The 21,647-nt window shown below is 47.8% G+C and overlaps 1 protein-coding gene across 1 annotated transcript in view; it reads right to left on the bottom strand.

Annotated features, from left to right (window-relative positions):
- The window catches only part of CTDSPL2 (CTD small phosphatase like 2), a 39,911-nt gene extending 20,795 nt beyond the window's left edge, over positions 1–19,116 (bottom strand). Inside the window, exon 1 of the mRNA XM_084268366.1 lies at positions 18,979–19,116. The gene's annotated coding sequence lies outside the window, so the exon portion shown is untranslated. The remainder of the gene's footprint in view (positions 1–18,978) is intronic.
- Positions 19,117–21,647: the final 2,531 nt, after the last annotated feature.

Here is a 21,647-nt window from a genome sequence, read left to right as displayed (position 1 = left end):
TGATCTGAATGGGACTATTCCTGTGCTAAAGCGATCCAGATGCTGGATGAGGAGCAGTAAAGTTGCAAGAAATCCATCTGAGTTGTAATGCACAGAAATACCAGCAGGAAGGTAATTTGTATTTCCTAGCCAAAGTCATGCCAAAAAGCTTAATTTTCATCATTTTTTTTAAAAGAGAATCATACGCTCATCACAATAGGAACCAGTATCTCCTTCTCTGAGGGTGCTCTGGCACGTGTCTTACTGCTGAACAGACAGAACAAATAATCTGTAACATATAAAATGTAGGTAATGTAACAACAGCTACCTCATTTAGGGAAAGGCAATGGTTGAACTGGTGTGATTCATTCACATGACAAACACTGGGACAGTAGTTTTCAAACACAGCCCAAACCATACACAGTGGCACTTGTTTACAGCCAGAGAAATCCCAGTCTCAAAGGAAAGGTGTTCCAGCTCATGAAGAACAACATAACTCCTGGCACTGCTTTTAGAAGACTTTGAAAAAGAAGAGTACTGAACTGGGATTGTCAAGAGTAACATCTTCTAAGGACACATAGTATTTAACTGCCAGCAAGCACGGCACTGCAGGGTTCATACACATACATCCAGCATCCTCCATCAGCAGCTAATACAACAACTAGTTACAGACAGGAAAAGGACAAGCCAAGATTCATAAATGGCTAAAGAAAACATGTGAGGTTTAAGGAAAGACAACAGAGACCGTAGCCTAAATTTATAAAAACCAGTTCCTTACAATCTTGTGCCCTCTAGTAACAGAAGCATTGAACTCCAAGTCCATTAGAGTGTCCTTTCCTTATTAATATTGGCAATAAAATTTGCATTTTCTGTAAAAGACTCTACTGCATGTGGAAAAAACTAACACTGAGAAATAATGAAAAAAATCCCCAAAGGTTTTAATCCAATTTTCTGTTCCTACTCCTTCCCACTAGGAAAGTATAAAGATCACAGTAACATTGGTATGCAAAGATGTAAAATAAATATGCCTGTTTGCAGAACTCGCATCTCAACTTTCCTTTCTTACAAACTGCTGCCAGATTAGTTGGGGAGGTGTGATTTGTGGTGGGAAGGATCCACAACAATAGACATATGCTCCTATTGTACTTCTGTACAAATCAGGAGGACCTAATTATAAAACTGAAGAAATTATCAAACTTCAACGGACAAGGTAGTCCAAAGGTACCTTAAAGCTTGTAACGCATTTTCACTTCAGAAATATCAAGGAAAGCATTATTTTTTATCAATATCCTGTGGATTAAATCCCATACTTTACATTAGTATGGCTTTCAAAATCATATTATCCTAGGCAGCTGAAAAAGAACAATTACATTTACAGCTTCACAGTGTTCGTGCATGTGGAGATGAACTAATTCACAACCCTAGCAGGAAAGGCAGCCCGAGATAGAAAATGGCCATTAAACTTTTAAACCAAATAGTTTAAATATATCAGTGTTTCCAGTTAAATAGCTAACAATTTGTTGGAATGAAGTTAGAGAAAAACAACACTGTTCTACCATGTTAAAAAAATTCTTAAAGCTCTCCATGGAGCTCTAGTCCTTCTGTGATTTGAAAAGGGAATTTCTTGAGCAGCATTATCAACCTGCTTAGGAATTCATTTGGTTGAATTATAACTCTGGAATTCTTCGATCCATATACTGCAAGGAGACACACAGGGAATCCCAGACAGCAGTCTCTAGGGCAGGGAAGTGAGCAGAGGAGTGCAGACAGCAGAGCCATGAACATGACAAGCATCCCAGCTTCAGCTGGCCTCAAATGGGTACCAACAGCCCCAGCACACCAGGCTCCCCCTCACCTCTGAGGGCCCACCCAGAGCAACTAACCATTCTTCTTGGCTGTTGCACAGGTTGACTGGATCAGTGTTTGCAACCAACCCTTCCTGCTGGGAAGCCCCAGCAGCCAGGCACAGGCACACAGCAAGGAGGGAGGCTACACCCACGACAGTCCCCTGGGTACAGGGAACATGTTTATGCTGAGCAAGTGATAAAAGAGGAATAAAATCAGAAAGATAGATGGGAAAAGGTGCAAGAATATGTAACCATCAGAGCAAGCTTCTCAAAGGTACTTAAAGATACAGGTGGATGACATGAGGGAATCTAGTGGCTGGATCCTGCTCCCTTCTCATGTCTTCCCCACACTCATTTCCGAGCTTGCCTCCTCCTCAGAGACCAGGCCAGGCCACTGACCTAAAAGTGGGGGGAGGTAGTAAATCACTTCCATACCAGTTAAATCAGTTTACAAAGGGAATCAACAGGCAGCCCAGTAATGCAGCTGAGCAGGTGCTGGAGAAGAGCACCCAGCACACCCCAGGAGTGATGTAGCCAGACAGAGCTGCCTGCTGAGCTGGAGTGTTCTGCAGAGCTGAGCAGGACAGAGGTTCACAGATGGAAGCTGGCAGTCAGCAGAGGCTCCATTCCTGGGGTACTCAAACGTGGTGGAGCATGGGGTTCAAAGTGGGCCTGATGTCTTGGAGCAAACGGCTGGGAATGTGTGCAGGAAGCCAAGCACCAAGCACCAAGCAAGCCGTACAGAGCACAGTCAGGCCCAGCTCAGGAATTCCCTGGCCTTGTTGAACGTCAGTTGGCCTCAGCCCATCGATCCAGCCTGTCCAGACCCCTCTGCAGAGCACAAGAGCACACCCTAACCTGAACACCAAAGCTAGGGCCCAACCACTGCTGTTCTTCAGCCTTTCCTGTACAGTAAAGTTTTTGTGCCACTCATAACCATGGTCTCTAGTTAACCCAGTTACAGAAACTAATTTTCAATGGCCTGTGCTATGAGCTCTCTGGGAAGGGTGCATTACACAGGACTGAAAGAGTCAGGACTCCCTAAAACATACACATCGAGTGTCACAAGTGAGACTCCTAATTCTTATTTACACAGTTCAAAAATACTTAAAAGGTAAGAAGAGAAGTTTCACCAAACTAATTCCAGTTTTTGACTGACAACAGGTAACCATTTACTGTGGGCAATTACAAATTAAGTGAGAGGACACTAAAATATAACGGGATTTAGTATATTCAAAGATGTAAACCACATTCATTAGCACAATACTTATACATATGGAAAAAACTGGAAAGCATCCTACAATCTGACTTGATAACCCAGCAGTCTTTTAAAACAGCCTGGTAAGAGCTCCAAGATGAGCCTCTTCCTGGGTAGGAATTCAACAAGCCCAATCTAAACCCAAATGTGTGTAAAAAGGAATTAGAAAGAACTGAAACACACTGAAAGACTGACACTTGCAAAAGCAAATCTCTCTTGTCATTTGCTATGGTGCAAGTTACCCGATTCCTCTAGAACCAAGACAAACACGAGGCAGACAGAGGATGGGCCCAGGTAACGCTTGTCAATCGTGAGCGTGTATTTATCCAGCAAGGAAGCACTCGACTCATCTGTACGCTATTGCCAGAGAGTTCTTTGGCTCATTTCACATCCTGGGTATCAAGCCTGGGGTTATAAATATCTCTAATGGACTTAGCAACAGTTACCTACAATCCTCTCACTGACAGGAGTTTGCTTTCCTAGCGCCCGATACATCTGGCAGTGGGCAGTTCTCACTGGAATTCCACTGGTGTTCCTTTTCGGAACAAGCCCAAACCAGGCTGCAACACTTAAGGCAGTCAAAATAATCAAGTCTAAACATGTACGTGAGTTTCCTTCCGCAAACACGTGGGATCGGGACTGCAGCCCAGCCTGCCGCTCGGCACGGCGCCCGCCCAAGGGCTGCAGCCACCATCCCGGCCCGGGACAGGCCGCAGCAGGGCCGTGCCAGGGGCCTGCGCTAGGCCTCAAGGCGAGGGGGTGGAATGGGCTGCACACGGGGTGGCATGGGACAGTCTGGAGCACTTTCTGGGCTTTAATTCTCTTTTCAGGAGCCTGCAGCTCTCTGAGCAACGGTGTGATCCCTTCACAGCACCAACACTTGATGCTGAAGTGTTGCTGCAACAGCACAAACCTGAGGTCAATCAAACACCTTAACACCGACCATTTAAAGGCTCAGCCACGTTTCCATGCTACATACAGGTGGTATTTTAAACCCTCAAACCCCCCTTCTTTCTTGCATTCCTTCTGTGTCAGTGATAACCCCAGAAAGTGGAGGGGAAAAAAGGAAAAGAATAAAAAAAAAAAAAAAAAGAGAGAGAGGAATCCCCTCATTCTTCAAAAGAAGAATACAGGGCAAAGAGGGACTAAATGGAATTCTCATTAAACAAGTTGTGAGACAGGAAAAGAAGAAATGAAGGGGCTATAAAAAGCAGCAGCTGAACAAGCTACAGCTGCAATAAATTCCCTGTTTTCCTGAGCTCCCCCCTGAAGCTGTCAGGCTCACTACCCTGTAAATGCTGTTGTTACTCCATGGCACAGGTACAGTGTACCTGCAGGAAATAAATTCCTGGGAATGACTCATATTTCTAAATAAGACTGTTATCTCCATGAAATTTTCTGTTAGGGATGATTTATTTTCCCACCACAGCCAGTGCTACTGTTTTATCTATTTTCCCCAAATCTATTAAAAGAAAAATTAGGCAAGGCACATAAAATTATAGGGTTTAGGGTTTTTTGATACAGGAAAAAGTTGAAGATGGTAAAAGAACAATAGTCATGAACAATAGGAAGAGATAAGTGACAAGAAAATTTAAAATTGTAGTGCTGAACCTTTTCTACATGTACCTGGCACTCAGTGGTAACACCAACTGCCACCACTGAGAACCAGATATTGCAGATCTGAGCACCACAAGAGCTCTGGAACCTGAAGAAAACACGTCAGGGGGTAAGTTGGTGGGTGACAGGAACACCTTAGGTGTTCTTTTTAATTTCTTTGGGATGGTGGAGAAATGGTTCAGAGGAAAAAGCCCAAAGAGATGCCCAGGTCTTTCCCACGCAGGTCAGACAGATCCCATAAACCCTCACTGGACCTCTCAGAAATGATGCTCTCTCAACACAACAGAAGGGTACAGACAGAGTCAGAGAGGGCTTGTGAGCTGACCTGGCCACCCTCTGCAGCACTGAGAGGGAGACTGAGCTTCTCCCAAGAGGTGAGATAGTCAGAGAAGAGGAAAGGACGACACTTGTGTCAGCTGCATTGGGATTCTCAGCATTTCTCACACGACAGAGCTTTTGCTGCCACACATTACATGAAGCTTCTCTTCTGTGGACACAGCCTCTGTTGACAGAGTATTTCTTCCCTGCTGCACCCCTCCCTTCCAAAGGGCAGGAGTTAGCCCAAAATGCTCCCTTCTCCCACAGTAACTGTGCCCATACAGGAGGTTTTGCCACCACAGATTTGATGGCCAACAAGCGTGAGCAAAACACCCTGCAAAACAAACCACGCTGAAAAAAGCTGTGGAACATCCCCCTGTGCCCGTTCCACAGCATCTCTTCAACATTTGTTCACACAAAGCCAAGAAACCTGTCATTTTTTTAAAATTTTGTTGTTAAACCTTTCTAGACTTTAAGCAAAAGTATCACTGCACACTGCTGATGTTGTACAGACAGACGGACACACGACCAAGACACACTTGTGACAACTGATGCCCAGGGTGGAACCTGTGAGCTACCTGTGGTGGGTTCAGTGTCCCACTAGCAACCAGCCCAGGTAATGCTGAGAAAACAGGCTCTTCCCAGTATCTGTGGCCACGCAGGCTGGATCACAGCAGGCCAGCCCACGGAAAGAGGAACCAAGAACAAATATTCTCCTCAATTTCCTTTTAAACAAGTACTACCAGTCACGTTTTGTCAGCACATTTCACTACTGTGACGTGAGCCAGATTTCAAGGGTGAGGAAACATCTCAACGAGATGTGTTCACAGAGCTGCCTGATGGCCATTCACTTGGTACCAGCAATGCTCCCAAGAAACAGAAGGTCCTGTGCTAGCATCCAAAGGAGCCCAAGTCAGCATGGGAGATGGACAGAAGGCTGACAAGCCTATGGCTGGTGGGAAGAGTGGAATATGGGCCAAGTGATAACCCTCCTGTAATGAGATACCTGTCTGGACCCACAACAAAGAGAAGGAAAATGACTTACAGATAAAGTCTTTCATCCAGACAGGCCCCAAAGCACTTCACAAACTTCAAGGAAATGCTTTTTGGTAGTTCAAAGATGTTGAGGCTTCCCCCCACCCCTGAAAGGCTCCTGGCCTTTCTTTAACCAACTTATTCTCCTTCCCTAGGAAATTACTGCAATTCCATGTTGTTCCAGCTGATGTGTTTCATATTTTGCAACATACTGCATTACTTGTCACTCTTCCCAAATTTTCAAGTGTGTTTTTCTGCAGCTGCCTCCTAGAGAGACAGCTATTAACTAGGAAACCACAACTCAGAGCAGACTGGAAGCACTACCAGTACAGTGTAGGTAAAAGCCAAATAAAAAGACAATGATTTATAAGCCCAGCAAACTCACAATGTGTACTATTCACATGTTGGCTCTTGGTTATGAAATTTGGGTAAATGTATGAAGAAACCACAAGTTCCATCAAAACAATAGCTAGCAATTACAACTTTCAAAGACGCAATGCAAATGGCACCTCTAAACTTCCCTTCTTTCACTGAAAGCATCTTTTCTTCTCCTCCTCCTCCCTGTCTTTCAGGTTACTGAGCCAGTTCAATCTGAAATACAAAAATCACACTCAAACCAAACCCCTGGGTTTCAGCCCCCCTGATTTCACCAGGATTCCTCAGTACATCTGCCCTGGGCTCTGTCACATACACAGTTCTACCCTTTGAAAGCTTTAAGCACCTCCCCCTAAAAGAAACGTTTTCTTAGAAAGACTTTGCCAAAGAATAAAGGCAAGTTTTTATAATTGGCCTTAGCAGAAAATAGATTTTTCTGTGACTTTATTTTTCTGCTCCAGCCATCATATTTCTAGGCACCATTGTTTTGCCACCGCTCTGCTAGCGAGGCTTTGTTTTGATTACACTACAAGCATTTGGAACCGAAAGTTTATTCCCTCCTGGCCAAGCTATTTTCCCTTTGTGACTGAGGGTACATGTTTGTAATGAATTCAGTCTTTTCAGTTGGGGTCGACTGCTGACCAAGAAAGAACAACACAGCGCTGGGTTAGTCCTGGAAGAGTTAACCTGGGAGCAGAACCCCAAAATCCACTGCCCAAGAAAGATACTATTTACAACCTCTGATGCTGCCAAGACAAGAATTTGACATTAGTCATCTTCACACAGCACAGAGCTCACCAAGAGCTGGGGCATTCTGAAATAAAAGTTTGCAGTGCTCGAGCTGTAGAGAAGAGGGTAACAAATTCCACCAGAACCAGCACCGTTCCTGTTGAGATCTGGGAAGGGCCCAGCTGTCTTCAGACATATTAGGCTCTCTGGACATTTAATCCATGCTGCTAGGCACACAGGGAGCCTATTTTTGGAAGTCATCTCCCTCTTGTTACAATCCGTGGTATAGCCAGGTTGCTAAACACTTCCTGAACAGACCTTCCAGGATGTTGCCTGACCACAGAAAAATCCTAAAGAGTGACTTTTTAAATTGTTCATCTCACCCATATTACTTATCTTTTTAATTAAAAACAAAACCATAAAACAAACAAAAAAGAAGAAATCAAGAAGAATCATCCCAAGTAAGCCTGTGTTGGCCTAAGGGAGCCTTGGAGTAACTCCTGAGTTTGTTAGGAGTAGTTAACAATTTCTGCAAGGGATACACAGACAAGTGAGCTGCATTTCCCTCAACTGCACCAGAAAACCTCATCTCACTCAGCTTCACTTTAATCTCCCTGTGGGATCAGAACCACAATCACATATTCCACAGGACTTTGTTAGGTTGCTATCTTTTAAAAGGCTAGATAAGTGTTTTGGCTGCTCCTTTGGCCTTGAAAATAGCAGACTATTTTTATTGTCAGATAAAAACTCTTTAAATGATAATATGATTCTTATTGCCCTGAAAACATTTTTCCTGGGTGCACTATATAAGCTTCAAAACCTTTAAAACCAGTTTCAGCTGTGCTCTCTACCTGGCAAGGGACTGACTGCTGTTATGCTCCATTCACACCTGAGTTTTCTGATTTAAAAATAAATAATAAAAAGCAACCAACTCAACTGTTAAAAGCAGGGAAATGCCATCACAGTCAGGAGTTTCATCAGTCACTGCCCATACACATTTTAAACTGAACATTTTCCATCACATACACATGCTGATTTAAACCTGACTTCTTCATAGCCTATTCTGGCCTGTTTCTTGCAGGGAAAACTTCATTCTTATAACTTTAAAACTCTGTGATTAATTTGTTAATAAGCAGTTAAAAGTGGTAAGAAAATAAGCACTAAAGTTTTAACAGCCTTACTAATTTGTGAGTGGTACTGTGTTTTTACAAATAGCCTTAAACTTAGTATCTAGACATTATGAGCTTGAATCTCACTCAGTCCAAAAACCAAAGCAAAGTACGTTTTGAGGTCCTGTCTGACCCCATCCCAATCAGACCACTGCACACAATTTATTTCCTTTCATTAATTTTTTTTCCCCTAGTTTATTTTGTGGAAAAAAATCCACAAGAAAAAAAGCAAACCCAAACCCCCTTTGGTATTTAGTGGAAGGTTGTGGGAAGTTTCTGGTCAGTGTTTTAACAACACAAAGTAGACTAAGCACAAGCTACCAGCATAAATTCTGTAAGCCCAAAACATACATATGATGCTGTTTCCATTCATCTTTGATTTCACCCTGAATTTCACTTATTTCACAGGCTAATTGCCTCCAATTTGGTCTAACATATCTCTGCCATCACAGTGAGATGTAATGAAATAATAACTTTATGGCTGTAAAGTAGGAGATAGGGCTCTGTAAACAAGCAGGGAATTGCTCTGTTGAACGAGAAGACAGCGTTTGTCTAGTGCCTTTCTCTGGAAGGTTTCTCTTTGAGGCAGAGGTAGGAGCTATAGAACTACCAGCACAGGTTTGCATTCTTCAGCAGGGACATGCAAAGCCAGCTAGCATCTCAGTATGCCTGGCAACCTCGGGGACTTTGAGTCAGAGAAAAGGGAGGCTGCACAGGCTGTACCACAGGACATGGATTCAACTGCTACACCTGTGAATCTGAAAGGAAGAGGAGGCTAATCTCCACATTCACCCCATGTATCTGTATTTTAAAGCAGAGCAATCTGCAGGAGCAGAGTGCTGCTATCACCCCTCAGCTTACATGCTTGGATGATTTTTTTCACATCATTTCCTAGTACTAGGAGCAAAACTTCCCCTCAGGAACCCCACACAGCATGGGCCATGCCACCTTCCAGAGACAGCAAGTCACTGAATCCCAGAACCCCAGCATGGTGTGGGTGGGAAGGAACCCCAGATCTCCCACAGTGCCCCCCTTCAGCCATGGGCAGGGACACCCCTTCAGCCCAGGGTGCCCCAAGCCCCATCCAACCCGGCCTTGAGCCCTGCCAGGGATCCCAGGGCAGCCCCAGCTTCTCTGAGCACCCTGTGCCAGGGCCTCCCCCGACCCTGGGAAGGATTTCTGCCTCCCAGCCCCTCTCCAGCTGCCCTCCTGCAGCTGAAGGACATTCCCCTGGGCCTGGGCCTGGCCCTCCCTGCTCTCAGTACCAGCCCCTCTTCTTGAAATGGTTAATATACTACCCTACAAAGCAGCTATGGAACAAATTTCCTGGTACTGAGGAGAGCTAATTTAACTTAAATACCAAACTTAACAGAAGTTAACTTAGACACCAAGCAAATACTTGGAAGAAAGCTAGTTGTCACCCTTGTGCCTTCCACACATATGAGAAAGCAGGCAAAACTTTTCCCTAAGAGCACAGAAGAAAGAATTCAGCAAACTTACAGAAGAGCATCCTTGGTACTTACAAATGTGTTAATGAAGATGGGAGGAAGGCTTTCTAATATCCATACTCCTTCCCCTACTTCCCCTCCAGCTCAGTAGGTACTTTTTCATTGTGCATGGCCACAGACAAGGGTGCAGGGGGAGAGGGAATGGAAAAGGCAGGCTACAGTTCAGTGATGTTTCCTCTGACAGGAAGGTCAATTCCAGGAGCTATTCGTTCCTCCGCGGGGCTGTCTGCTGCCTTCCAGCATGTGGCTGCAAGCCCTTAGTTTTTGCTGAGCAGCTGGCACAGGGAGTTCCAGGCTTCTCCGTGTTCCCTCTCTTCAGCACAGCTCACTCTCACCCACATGATAAGAGTTTGCTGCTCTCAGAGGCTGGGGCTCCGTGGCAGCCTAAGCCAGCCTGATTGCCGGCACGCACCCTCCCCGAGGCAGCTCTGGCACTTGGCTAACCCTCCGTTTAGCCATATTTTTCAGGCCAGCTTAGTAAATTGAAATGTTTCAACACAGAATCACCGGAACAAGGGGTGGGATAAAAACATACAACTCCTGGCAGGGGAAAGGACAGATAGAGTAATAAAGCAGCAAGCCCAGGGCAGGGGTTTAAGGCTCTATACCGCGGTCAGCCGTGTGTAACTACGTAGCTTCCCACACCCGCTCAGCTGTCAGCATGCTGTCTGGCACAGGCCTGCTGGGTACCAACAGCACGGAGCTCTCCTGGATGGAGCAGCCCAAAGCAATGCCTGGGAGAGGGCTGTACCATACAAGCAGGGCAGAGGAGGTCACCCTGCTTTGGCAGAGGAAGGCTCAGCTGGGAGCACAAAGCCAGTCTCACCCCACCTGCTCTCAAGTCCAAGGAGTAGGTCCTGGCCCATTCACCATTCACTGGTCACTGGGGCTGGAGCAGCCAAGAGACTCTTGAAAGCTGCTCCAGCATCAGCTAGGAGGCTGGTTTTTTTGTTGTTGATGTGATTGCTGAAACTATCTGAGTTTTAAAAATTTGTGACTAGATGGCCTTTGTTAGAATAACAAAGGAAAATTTTTAAGCAACCATATTTTAGGTCTTGTGTTTCATTTGCTTACTGTACTGTTGAAGGGCTGTACTCTGCAGCATAAACATTGATAAGCTTTTTCTAGCACAGCTGACTTTTTTTTTTTTACAGCTGGGTTTCTGAAGAAAACAAGGCTCATACAGTCACACTGTCCATAACTGTCTGTGTATCTGTCAGTCCTCCCCTAGGAAATGTGGAACCCACTGATCACTATCAACCCAGTTTCAGAGGGAGTGAAATTTCAAACATACTCATTTCCTACAAGTTTTTTGAAAATCAAGAGCCTTGGAGGTAAGACAGACACTTTCAGCATCCCCAGGAAGTGGATGATGGCCTTACCCTACATCCACTCTGGCTACACAGACACATTCCACCTTGCCTCCTGTCCTAGCCTACCTGGGACAAAAGGTGAGCTCCTCAGCACAACCTGGGCAGGGAACGAACAACTCTGTGTTCAGCTTCCAGCTCAGCCAGCAACAGGAGGGAGGGCAAAAGGAGCTTCTCTAACTGGAGGAGGGGATACTTGAAACACTGAGGATGGAGAGCCTGGAGCCAGAGGGATGGAAGGCACAAAGGAATACGAGTTTGTGGGAAAACAGACATCACTAATTCCGCTGTTCAGGACACAACATAGAACTAACAGGGTTATTTTAGCTTGCACTCGTATCTGGTTAAGAAGAATCCTCACTAAAATAACTCAGGGTTTGGAGAAAAATGCTAAGCACCCCATTCGTGTAAGTGGTTAACATCTCTTGTCCCTGAGCACCACAGGGGATCAACACTCCTAGAGAGCAACAGTTAAAACCCTGCACATTAAAGTGTGTGTGTGGGGAAATAATCCTCTCCTCATCCTTTCAGTATTACATATGTTATAAAACAGAACTGAGGTTTTAAACTCTCTTTAAGCACACAAGATAAACAAAAGTCGTCGTGTCCCCCCCCCCCCCCCAAACAGTGCAAACAGCCATCTATTGCAAACCGACTTCATTCAGCAGACTTCGTGCTGAAGCAGATTCACACCCATGTAGCCACAGGGAAAAGAGCACAGCGAAGCTATGGAACCCAACGAACGGGTAGAAAAGCATCTTTCAGACATTCAGAAACCTCCCTACAGGCTTTATCTGATTTGCTTCTATCCCCTGATGGCTGCCTGAAGGCTCCTAACCCTCTTTTACAGCCTTTTTACATCAGATTTGTCCCTTCTTCTATCAAGTGCCCAACACTTCTCACCCCTTTCACACGGAACTTTACACAAACAAAAACTTCAGCAACCTGTGGAGCATCCTCTGATGCCCTTTCACAGAAACCAGGTTTTCTAGTTTGGGTCTGCTTTTGGAACAGATCTCATCATCCTATTGTAGTCCTGAGTTACCCATGACAAAGCACTCCCAGAGGTGGAGTCAGGGGACCGAAACTGACCTGGAAGACACTTCAACCACTGCAGGACATGGACCAGGGCAAGCTAAAGCCTTTGGAAAGGAGAACAGCGTGGATATCAGGTCCTCAACACTGTCAGGTTCGCAGCTCTGCTTGGGTGGCAACCACACCACTGGGCAATGCAGATGAAGGCTGACAACGGGCTGAGGAAGCTGATACAACAGCACCGGGTTTATCAGCAGAGTTGATTTAAAAACAAACCCAACCCATCAAACAAAGCCCTTTACCCCAGTAATTCCAACAGAGTTTGGGCTGTCCACAAGTGCGGGCTGGGAGGCTTCAGCAGCTGAACAGGGAATGGAAAAGCACATCAAGGGGAGCAAGAGCAATCTTCCTGAAAGAACTTTTTCATTCCCAAAGCACAGACCACTGATGACAAATGTGTGTTTTCTAATCTTAAACTAATTTATGGGTCGGAACCCTATTGTGTTAATTGACTCAGGACATTTTTATATTAACTACTAATCTTTAAAACTGAACATTATCAAACGTTTTCCAGGTATATAATAAACTAATCTACTATCAAAAAGAGAATTATTTTCAAGTAAGCCCAGCAGGGTAATTAACTGTAACAATTAAGCATGACACCTCTTCACCTGAAACTAGCCATACAGCCCATTTTTCCAACTGAGCTCTCAAGGCCTTTCTCTTAAGAGCACTAGCAAGCTTTCTGGTCCCCAAGCAGCACAAAAGTTAAGCACTCTAAATCCAGCAATTACACTTGCTTAACAACATCACTGTAGCTGCATTCAAGTCTCCAAAAGTTTCTGCCAAACGTTCTTTTTTTTAAAAGCATAAAAGCACCAAGACCACACTACCTTTCTTGGCTCTTTTCCTTCAATATTCACCTTTCACCTTTAATGTTGTTCTACTTCAATGAGCAAAATAACAAGCTTTCCCAGGAGTATTTAAATTGGTCAAAATTATAACTGCTTTGTCTTAACATGAGTTTGAGATGTCCAATACACTGAGCCGGGCAGTTCAGCCAACTACACCATACATAAATCTAGCATACATGAAGCCCCTAAGTACCTTTAATGATCTCAGACACAGGACTGCAGGACAATCAGCATGTCACAGGCAGCCATATTTTCAAAGGAGAATGAACCCAGCCCTCACCTTCAGGATTTATCTCTCTCCCAGGTGATGGTTTTGAATCAGGTGAGCAGGCATCACTCAGGAGCCCAAAGGCTTTGTTTCATATAAAAGGAACCTTGCTGCACCTAAATGAGCTCCCCTAGGATAGTAAAATGAGAGAAGTTCCTGGGAAAGAGAAGTGATTCAGAGTGTTATCTCCTACAAAAAGGGTACTGGAGAAAGAAGAGAGGACAAAGGAGACTACAGAACCTAGCTGTTACCTCGAGTCAGCCCACTCCTTCCTGAAATAGCAAAGGCTTCAACACCACCAGCTATGAGATGTAAACTCTGGAGGAGCAAGCTTGGAGGAAACAAACTACAAGGGATGAGGCAAAAATCCCACCACTGGGGGTAAGAAATAAATATACCTGTATCAAACTCTGTTCCAGCACCTTCAACCCCTGTGTATGCAGAAGATCCCAAGCACCTCAGAAGCTCTATCTAGACTAAGGAAATTATGTTAGACTGTGTCTAAACCAGAAGCTTTACCAGTACAGTGCAACCTGTTAGCAACCTGAATGCTGATTTTCCCTCCTCAAGTACAGCCAGGGTAAGGAGCCTCCTGGTAAGTACAAAAGCAACTCGTGCTGGCAAAAGGAAACCCTTTGTGTTGGGTTCTGCTGCTAACTGGGCTGGTATTGCTGTGCCAGTAAAGCCCTTATGGTATAGTCTAATCCTTAGATTGAATTACCTACCTTCCTCTAATTAGCACCTCCTAAAATACAGGCTGAATCAAAGCAATCATCTTTCAGAATGGCCCAAAGTAAACTGAGTTATGATTTAGACTGAATCAGTGCAGCTAAGTGCCTAATTGTTTAGAACAAATGCTCCGATTTGATCGGAGTTCCTGTTAATTTATTAACTTCAATTAGTTATTCCTAAACACAGCCTAAGTAAGGACAGGCTCCTTTTCTTTCACATGAGGCTCTGAGGATGCTAACATGCCCTGGCTGTATCACCCTGCTAACCTTACTCGGCTGATAATGACACTCCTGCTGTGTTGCCACTGGGTCTGTTTATATATATAAAATAAAGTCATTTATTTATAGGTAAATTCTAATCCAAATATTTTAGAGTGGTTTTTTCTCCTGCTTACACTTGGCACATTGGCAACAGTGGTAGGATATATACTTTTTTAGCCACTTCAAGTAAGTATGCATAGCTTATTTCCTGGGTGCTGTGAGGTTAACAGTTCTTTTTAAACTTATTTTCATTACAATATTACAATTATACCACTACAATAAATGTTATGAATTCAAAACCAGAGTTGTTTTGTATACTTTCTAACTAGATCCCTCACCCAGCAAAAAGAAGCTCCAAATTCATGGAGGAGTTAAGGACTGTTAGGGATAACTTCCATTTCCATCAGCTCTTTTATGAGGAACTCTGGCACCCACATCACTGGGCGGCCAGAGGATCCCCAGCACAACTAATGCAGCAGAAAGGTGGCTTCGTAAAAGCTGGTTTTTGGGTTATTTTTAGCTGGATGCACAGAAAACTGATTGATGGGGCTGGACTCTCATAAACCTTTCCCCACAGGGAGCTGTATTTTTATGTCACAATACAGCAGAGATCAATGTGGCTGCTGAGTTAATCCTGTCCACCAGCGGCTGCACGTTCCCTTCCTGGTGGCTTGTCCACAGATCCCAGCGTTGCCATAAGTACCAACCCATCAGATAGGGAAACTGAGGCAACAGAGGCTGTACGTCTGCTCACACCTCAGACACCATTGGCAAAGGTGAGAATACACTTCAGGCTGACACCCAGCTCACTTTCTTCTACCAGACTGTCCTGCCAAGTGGTTTTCTTGATCGTGAAGTACGATGAAAAGAACTTATTTCCCATAGTTAAGAGGGCCTTAATCAAAGTAATTACTGAAACTGATCTAATTGGGAAGTAATCTATTTAGAAGAAGTTAAGACTGCCAACTGGGAAGCTACTATGCAGCCTTGGAAAGGGATTGCTTTAGATGTGGATGCTTTCACACTTAATTTTTCAAGTGCTGTTGAAAAACGTCTTTACCTGTGACTGTAAACCATTTATTTTTCTAAAACACTAAGTAACAGCCATCTAGGCAACTCAACACGTAAACAACATGTTACACTGGCCTTCAAGTGTCTCAGAGCCTGAGCTTCCCCTCCAAGCAATCAGAAGAGAGACACTGCACTGCAACTAATGTTGCACTTCAGCAAATTAACCCGTGTTTAAAGTACTCATTCAGGCCTGACGCTGTCAACATCCCTGCCTCAGATAGCTACTCCTTTCAAACAAGCTTGTGAAGAGCTTACTGGTCCCTTCCAGGATCAGAGCAGCGTGATGCAATGTAAAGAGTCTGCCCCCTAAAAATTGTAATCCATTATGAAGTTGATTCATCAGCTATGCACTTATGGTGCATATTTGCATTTTTGGAGGTTTAACTGGGATGTATAAACATCACATGAACTTTTATATACAACAGATGAAAAACAATCTTCCATTTAAAATTTGCAAGAGGCCGGTGCCAATGCTTTGTTGGCCATGTAAGCTGCCAGCAAATGAAAGCATTTCATTCAGAATTAGTCCTTTTACCTTCTAGGCTAATAAAAATAAGAACCATCATATCTGATCTACTCATGGTAATGAATCAGGGACTCCTCTGAGGAATGTTCCTGAGAAATACGGTGGCAGAGGGGCTGATGCACATGGGACAATGGCCTTTAAGAGTCCTATTCCGACATGATCAAAGTCCCAAACCCATGATACACAGAAATTGGCTCTCCTAGGGAGAGCAGGCTGAAGGCACATAGATGGGGAAGAACTTCAACAGGGAAAAGCTGCAAACCCTTAAACTGGAAAAGGCAATGTTGGAGTTACACAATTACCCTGGCCCCAGCTGTGATCTTGAAATTATCATGATGATGTTCTGGAAGTTCCAGTTACTCCTTTCGAAGGGCAGTAAGTCTCAGCTTCTCTCAGAGTATGCATGTGTCTAGAAATGCATGTTAATTGTGAATTTCTGCCAAATTCCAGCCCTACTTCACACATCCTGCCTCGACAGACTCACAGAAAGGTTGGGGTTGGAAGGGACCTGTGGAGGTTGCTTGTCCAGCCCCCCTGCCCAAGCTTTTCCTGCAAGTTCTCACCAAAAGAGTTCAGTTTGACTCTCAGGATTGGTTCTTCCAAAAATCTGCAGGTATTCCAAGTTATCATTCCACTTACACCTATGAAAGTTTCTTCCATGGGAATGAAATTGCCACATAGAAAACTGTCAGAAGAGAAAACAGAACTCTCAGTCTTCTGCAAACACCATTTTTATCAGTGTCAACCTCAGCAGCACTACAGGCAATCAAAGAAAATAAAAGCCAATACAGTATGGAAAAACTCTGTAAGGTGAAGACTAAGTTTCCTTTTGAATTCAGGAGACTTTAACTGCTTCATGCTACTCAGCCTGCTGTTGTGTCATGTCAGTGTGCTGGGGAATCAAGTGGAAGGAAGTTATCAACACTGAAGATGGAAAACTACCTTTAAATTGTGAAAAATGCACGTGCAGTTCCAGCATATGTGGAATGTATACATCTTCAGAAAAGCGATCTGGCTGTGCCACTAAATCTCTGGGACAGACTGACAAGAGAATTTTCCCTTTAATGAAAGAACTTTCTCAGATGAAACAAGAATGTCAGCTTTAGTGCATACTCTGCTGACTGGAACGGGATCAAGTCTTAACTAAGTTCCACACAATGTTTTCAGGGGGAAACTGGAGAATGTTGTATGGAATTTAAGTCGGGATTTGGCTTGCATCCTAGAACATATATCTTGTTATGAAAACTGCTGAAACACTTTTAAGTAGGCAAACCACAAGTGTCCTTGGAGCTCTCCAGTCAACTGGAAGTCACACAGGCAAAGCCCCTGAAAGTTAAAAATCTTGAAACTGGGGGAGGGGCAAATAATCTTGGAATCATACCTGTTACATAGGACTGTTGTGCCTACAGCATGAAGTAGTTACAACTTGTTTTCTGCTATTGTCACAGATCCAATATGTTACTCTAGCTAAATCATCTCTTCCTGCCTCAGTTCATCCATGTGTAAACCTGGTTCGCTAACTCTTACCTTAATGTGTCATGGGGCTTAATTAATAACACTTAGGTCTTTTAAGCCCTCTACAAACATTAACTACTTCTTGTAACAACTCTCTGAGGTATTATTATCCCCATTTTACTGATGGAGAAATGGCAAAAGAGGTTGTGACTCGCCCAAGGCAACAGAGTAATAGTTATACTCAGAGATCCTCTTCATGGACTAACGTATTGTAACAGCAGACACTTATCAAGAAAGGCAAAGCCAATAATTAGAATCTCAAAATTACTTTAAAAAGTGCACTACAAGCAACTGGAAGCCTGTGAAAACCCCCTACCCAAAACAACAGGCTTGGGAGCCGAACAAGCGCTATAACCATCATCGCAGAAAACGGAACACCCTGGGCAGACCTAGGCTGGAGCTCCCCGAAACAGCCACAAAGAAACAGCAAGACCTGTCCTCTCGTGTGCGCCCAAGTGCCATAAAATTGAGCAACAGGCTCGCGCAGTGCTCTTCAGCAAGACAGAAGCGAGCAGATAATCAATGTGGGACGCAACACGCTAACACCTCCCGCCGCGTCCCCGGTATTGACAGGAGATGCCAAGAAGGGGCTGAGCTGGCGGTGGTCCCGCACGGTGCTGGACGGGACGGTCCGGACGCCCCCCCGGCCCCGTCCCGCCGCCACAAGTGACAGCAAAGTTGGCGTTATCCCCCTCTGCCCAGCCGCGCTGACATCCTTCGCAGCAGCCTCTCGCCGCCCGGGATCTCCGCCCGGGCTGCCTGCGGCGACGCGACGGTGCCCGGCATCCCCCCCCTCCCCCCCCGGGGAGGCGGCAGCCCCCCGGAGCCGGTGACAGACACGTCCGGCGTTGCCTCCCCGGCGACAGCAACAACCAGCAACAGGCGCGTCCTGCGCTCGCCCCGCGGGAGCCAGCGCCGGGCACGGCCCGGCGTGTGCAGCAGGGGCTGGGGATGCTGCCCGCGGAGCTACACACACCCCACACCCACCCCCCAGAGCCCAGCCCAGCCGGCCCGGGCCGGGACGCGCCCCCGCTGCCGCGCAGCCCCCGCTGCGGGACGGGACGGGACGGGGGGCGGCGGGGACCCATCGCAGGCCTCGGCCTAGAGGGGGAGGCGGGGGGTGTCGGAGCGGGGGTGACAGCCGCGCCGCCCGCTCCGCCGGGGGTAGGGGGCTGGCCCGGGAGAGCTGCGCCCCCGCTCCGGCGCGGTCGGGGCTGGCTGGCCTCCGCGGCCGGCGAGGGGAGGCGAGCGGGGAGGGACGGGGTTGTCTCCGCACGCAGCGGGGCGCGGAGCCCGGCGGGCGGGCGGGCGGGGACGCGGGGCGCAGGGGCCCGCCGCGGGGCAGGGCCCTGAGGGGAGGCTCCCGCCGGTCACTCCGGAGCGGCCACCCTTCGCCTCCCCACCTGATCCCGGGCTGGGACCCCGCGCTAGCCGAGCCGCCGCGTCGGTTACCTGCGGGTGCGGGGTGCCGGGGAGGCGGGCCCCCCGGTGTCCGGGTCCCCGGCGGCCGGGCCGAGCCGGGCCGGGCCAGGCCGGGCGGGCGCCGCTGTGTTTACACCGCCGCCGGGGCTCCGCGCTCCGCAGCCGCTCAGCAGCCAGTCGCCATTTCCCGCCTACCGACCTGCTACACCGCACGGAGGGACCCGGATGGGGAGAGGGGCCGCCGCGCAGGCGCAGCCCGGCCGGGGGAGGGGGGTCTGGGGAACGACGGCGCCGGGGCAGGCCGGGAAGGAGGGAAGCCGGGGCCTGGCGCGGGGAGCGGCGCCCCGAGGCGGCGGCCCCGGTGGATCGGGCGGAGCGCGGCGCGGACGGGGCCACGGGTGAAGGCCCGGACAGCCTCTTCCCCGGGCCGGGAGCCGCCGGGAGCCGGGAGGCTGCGCCTGAGGCGCTGGGGGCCGAGGGTGCCTCTCGCGGAGGAGGCGGCGGCCGCCTCGCTGCCTTGGCGCGGGGCCGGGGCCGTTCGCCGCGCCCTGAGGTGAGGGGAGGCGAGGGGCGGGCGAGCGCCGCGGGGTCCCGCCGCGCTCTGAGGGGGCAGCGCGCCGGCGGCGGCCCGGGCCGGGGGGTGGGCGCGGGGTCCCGGGCGGCGCTACCGGCTGGGAAGCGCCGGGGCCGAGCGCGGGCTGGCGGCGCGGCGGGGGGAGGGGGGGGGGGGGGGAAGGGAAAGCCCGGGCTGGCCGCCCGCGGTCCAGCGCGGTTCTCTCCCGCCGGGGCAGGTGGGCGTGCCGGGGAAGACCTCGCCCGCTGGGGCCGGGCGCAGCTCGGGGAAACCGCTGCGGCCGGGAGGGAGTGTGGCCCGGCGGGGCGGAGAAGCGGCGGGGGAGCAGCGTGTTCCCGGGGAGGAAGCGGCGCGGCGGGAAACGCCGGGGAAGGGGCGGGGTGGGGGGTGCTCCCGCGCCGGCCCGGGGGATGGCGGCCGCCCCCGGTGCCCCCCCTGAAAGCCCCGAGGCGGCCCCATCCCTCGGGCGGCCGGCCCGGCCCTTGGCCGGAGGCTGCTGGCTCCCCACCCGCGGGTGGAAGCGCCGCGGCGGGGTCCCCATCCTGCCCCGGGGTGCTCAGCTGGCCGGGCTTTGCCTTCGTTTTCGAAGCTCTGCGGTTGGCGTTGCTGTTTCAAAGCGCCTGCGGAGTCTGGTGTGAAGTTTTATTTCCACTTTCTCTTTGTTGTTGTTGTCCTTTTCAGGCAGCCTCCCTCGGTCTGAGCTGCTGAGGACGCTGCAGGCTCCAGGAGTTGGCTTCGGGAAGCAGCCTCACCACCTCGTGCAGTAAAGCGTAAAGGCACCTAGAGATCCTTAGGCTTGTCATTTGCATCCTGTGGCTTCTACCCACTGGGCTTGTTAAACAGAAGTCTTCAGTTCATGGGGTAATAGGTTTCATGGTATCAGGACAACTTTTCCTACAGCTTGCACCCCCGTTCTGTAACTCAGCACCAGTATCCTGTGGTTTTTCTTCTCCCAGTACCTGTCGACTCCCTTCTTAGCTTTTAAACCTGGATCGTATTATAAAAGTCCCAGCTCTCTAGTCACTTAAAATATTTATTAGCTTGTTAAACAGAACCACATCTGCTGCTGTGAAGCCAAGATTTGTTTTAAATTCTATCACAGGGCTTTAGCATTCTTTCACAGAAGACATTATAAAGCTAATTTTACCATAGTTTCTTAAGGAAAGAGGTCATAAAAAGGTAGTGGAAACGGTGTAGTCCTCATTCAGAACAGGAAACCTTATTCCTTTAGAGCATTAAAAGTTTTCCTAAGCATGCTTACTGCCCAGAGTTCTTGAATGTTTTTTGTGTGATGGGATGTGAAAAAAAGCCATATGTTAGCTTGGACATGTTAAAACTGAATTGTTTGTCAGTCCATTAAGAGGAACTAGTACGGCAGGATAACTTTGTGATGTCTCATAGTACAAGCCCAAAAGGACATTCACTGGTACTTAGAAAGTGGGAGTTTTGGAAAACGGTAGGTGGGAATGCTTTTTCCAAGCCCTGTAATTAGAATGAAACTGGCTGCCAGAGGAAATCATTCAGAAGATTCAAAGCAAGCAGATATTTGTCTGAACACCAGAACAGTCTGGTGCCTTTATAAAGAAAAGAGAAAAAAAAAAAACACCCCAGCCATGTAGAGGAGAGATTAAAGCAGATGACTCAGCGTTCAAACTAATCTTTATGGGAAGGAGAGCTGTACTTTTGTGTGTCACAGGATATTAAAACCCATCTCCTGCAGTGGTCCCATGTTGCCCATGAGTTACCTGGTTCTGAGCTGTGTCAGGGAGACGGTGTCAGCCCGGCACGTGTTGGGTGGGAGTGTGTGAGGCCACGGTGCTGCTTGACGTTGCTGTCAAGGCAGCAGTTCCAAGGTCTGCCTGCTGTGACCCGTTCCCTGTGTTGCACCGTCAAGCGTGGAAGGAGCGTGAGCTCCCAACACCAAACAGCGCCGGCTCTGCCTGTCCGCTGGGGCAGCAGCAGCTCTGAACACACATTCGGCTCCCAGGAGAGGCTCATGCGTTGGCAGCAGTGGATTTCCCTTACCCTGCCAGTGGATTCCAGGCATTCCATCAGACTGAGATACTCTAGGTACATGTTTTCTTCACTTTACGGAGAAATGGAAGGGGGGGAAATGTGTAGCTGC

This window comes from Gallinula chloropus, assembly GCF_964237585.1.
Source record: "Gallinula chloropus genome assembly, chromosome: 9".
NCBI classification, from domain to species: Eukaryota; Metazoa; Chordata; class Aves; order Gruiformes; family Rallidae; genus Gallinula; species Gallinula chloropus.
This window is presented reverse-complemented; position numbering and strand designations above follow the sequence as displayed.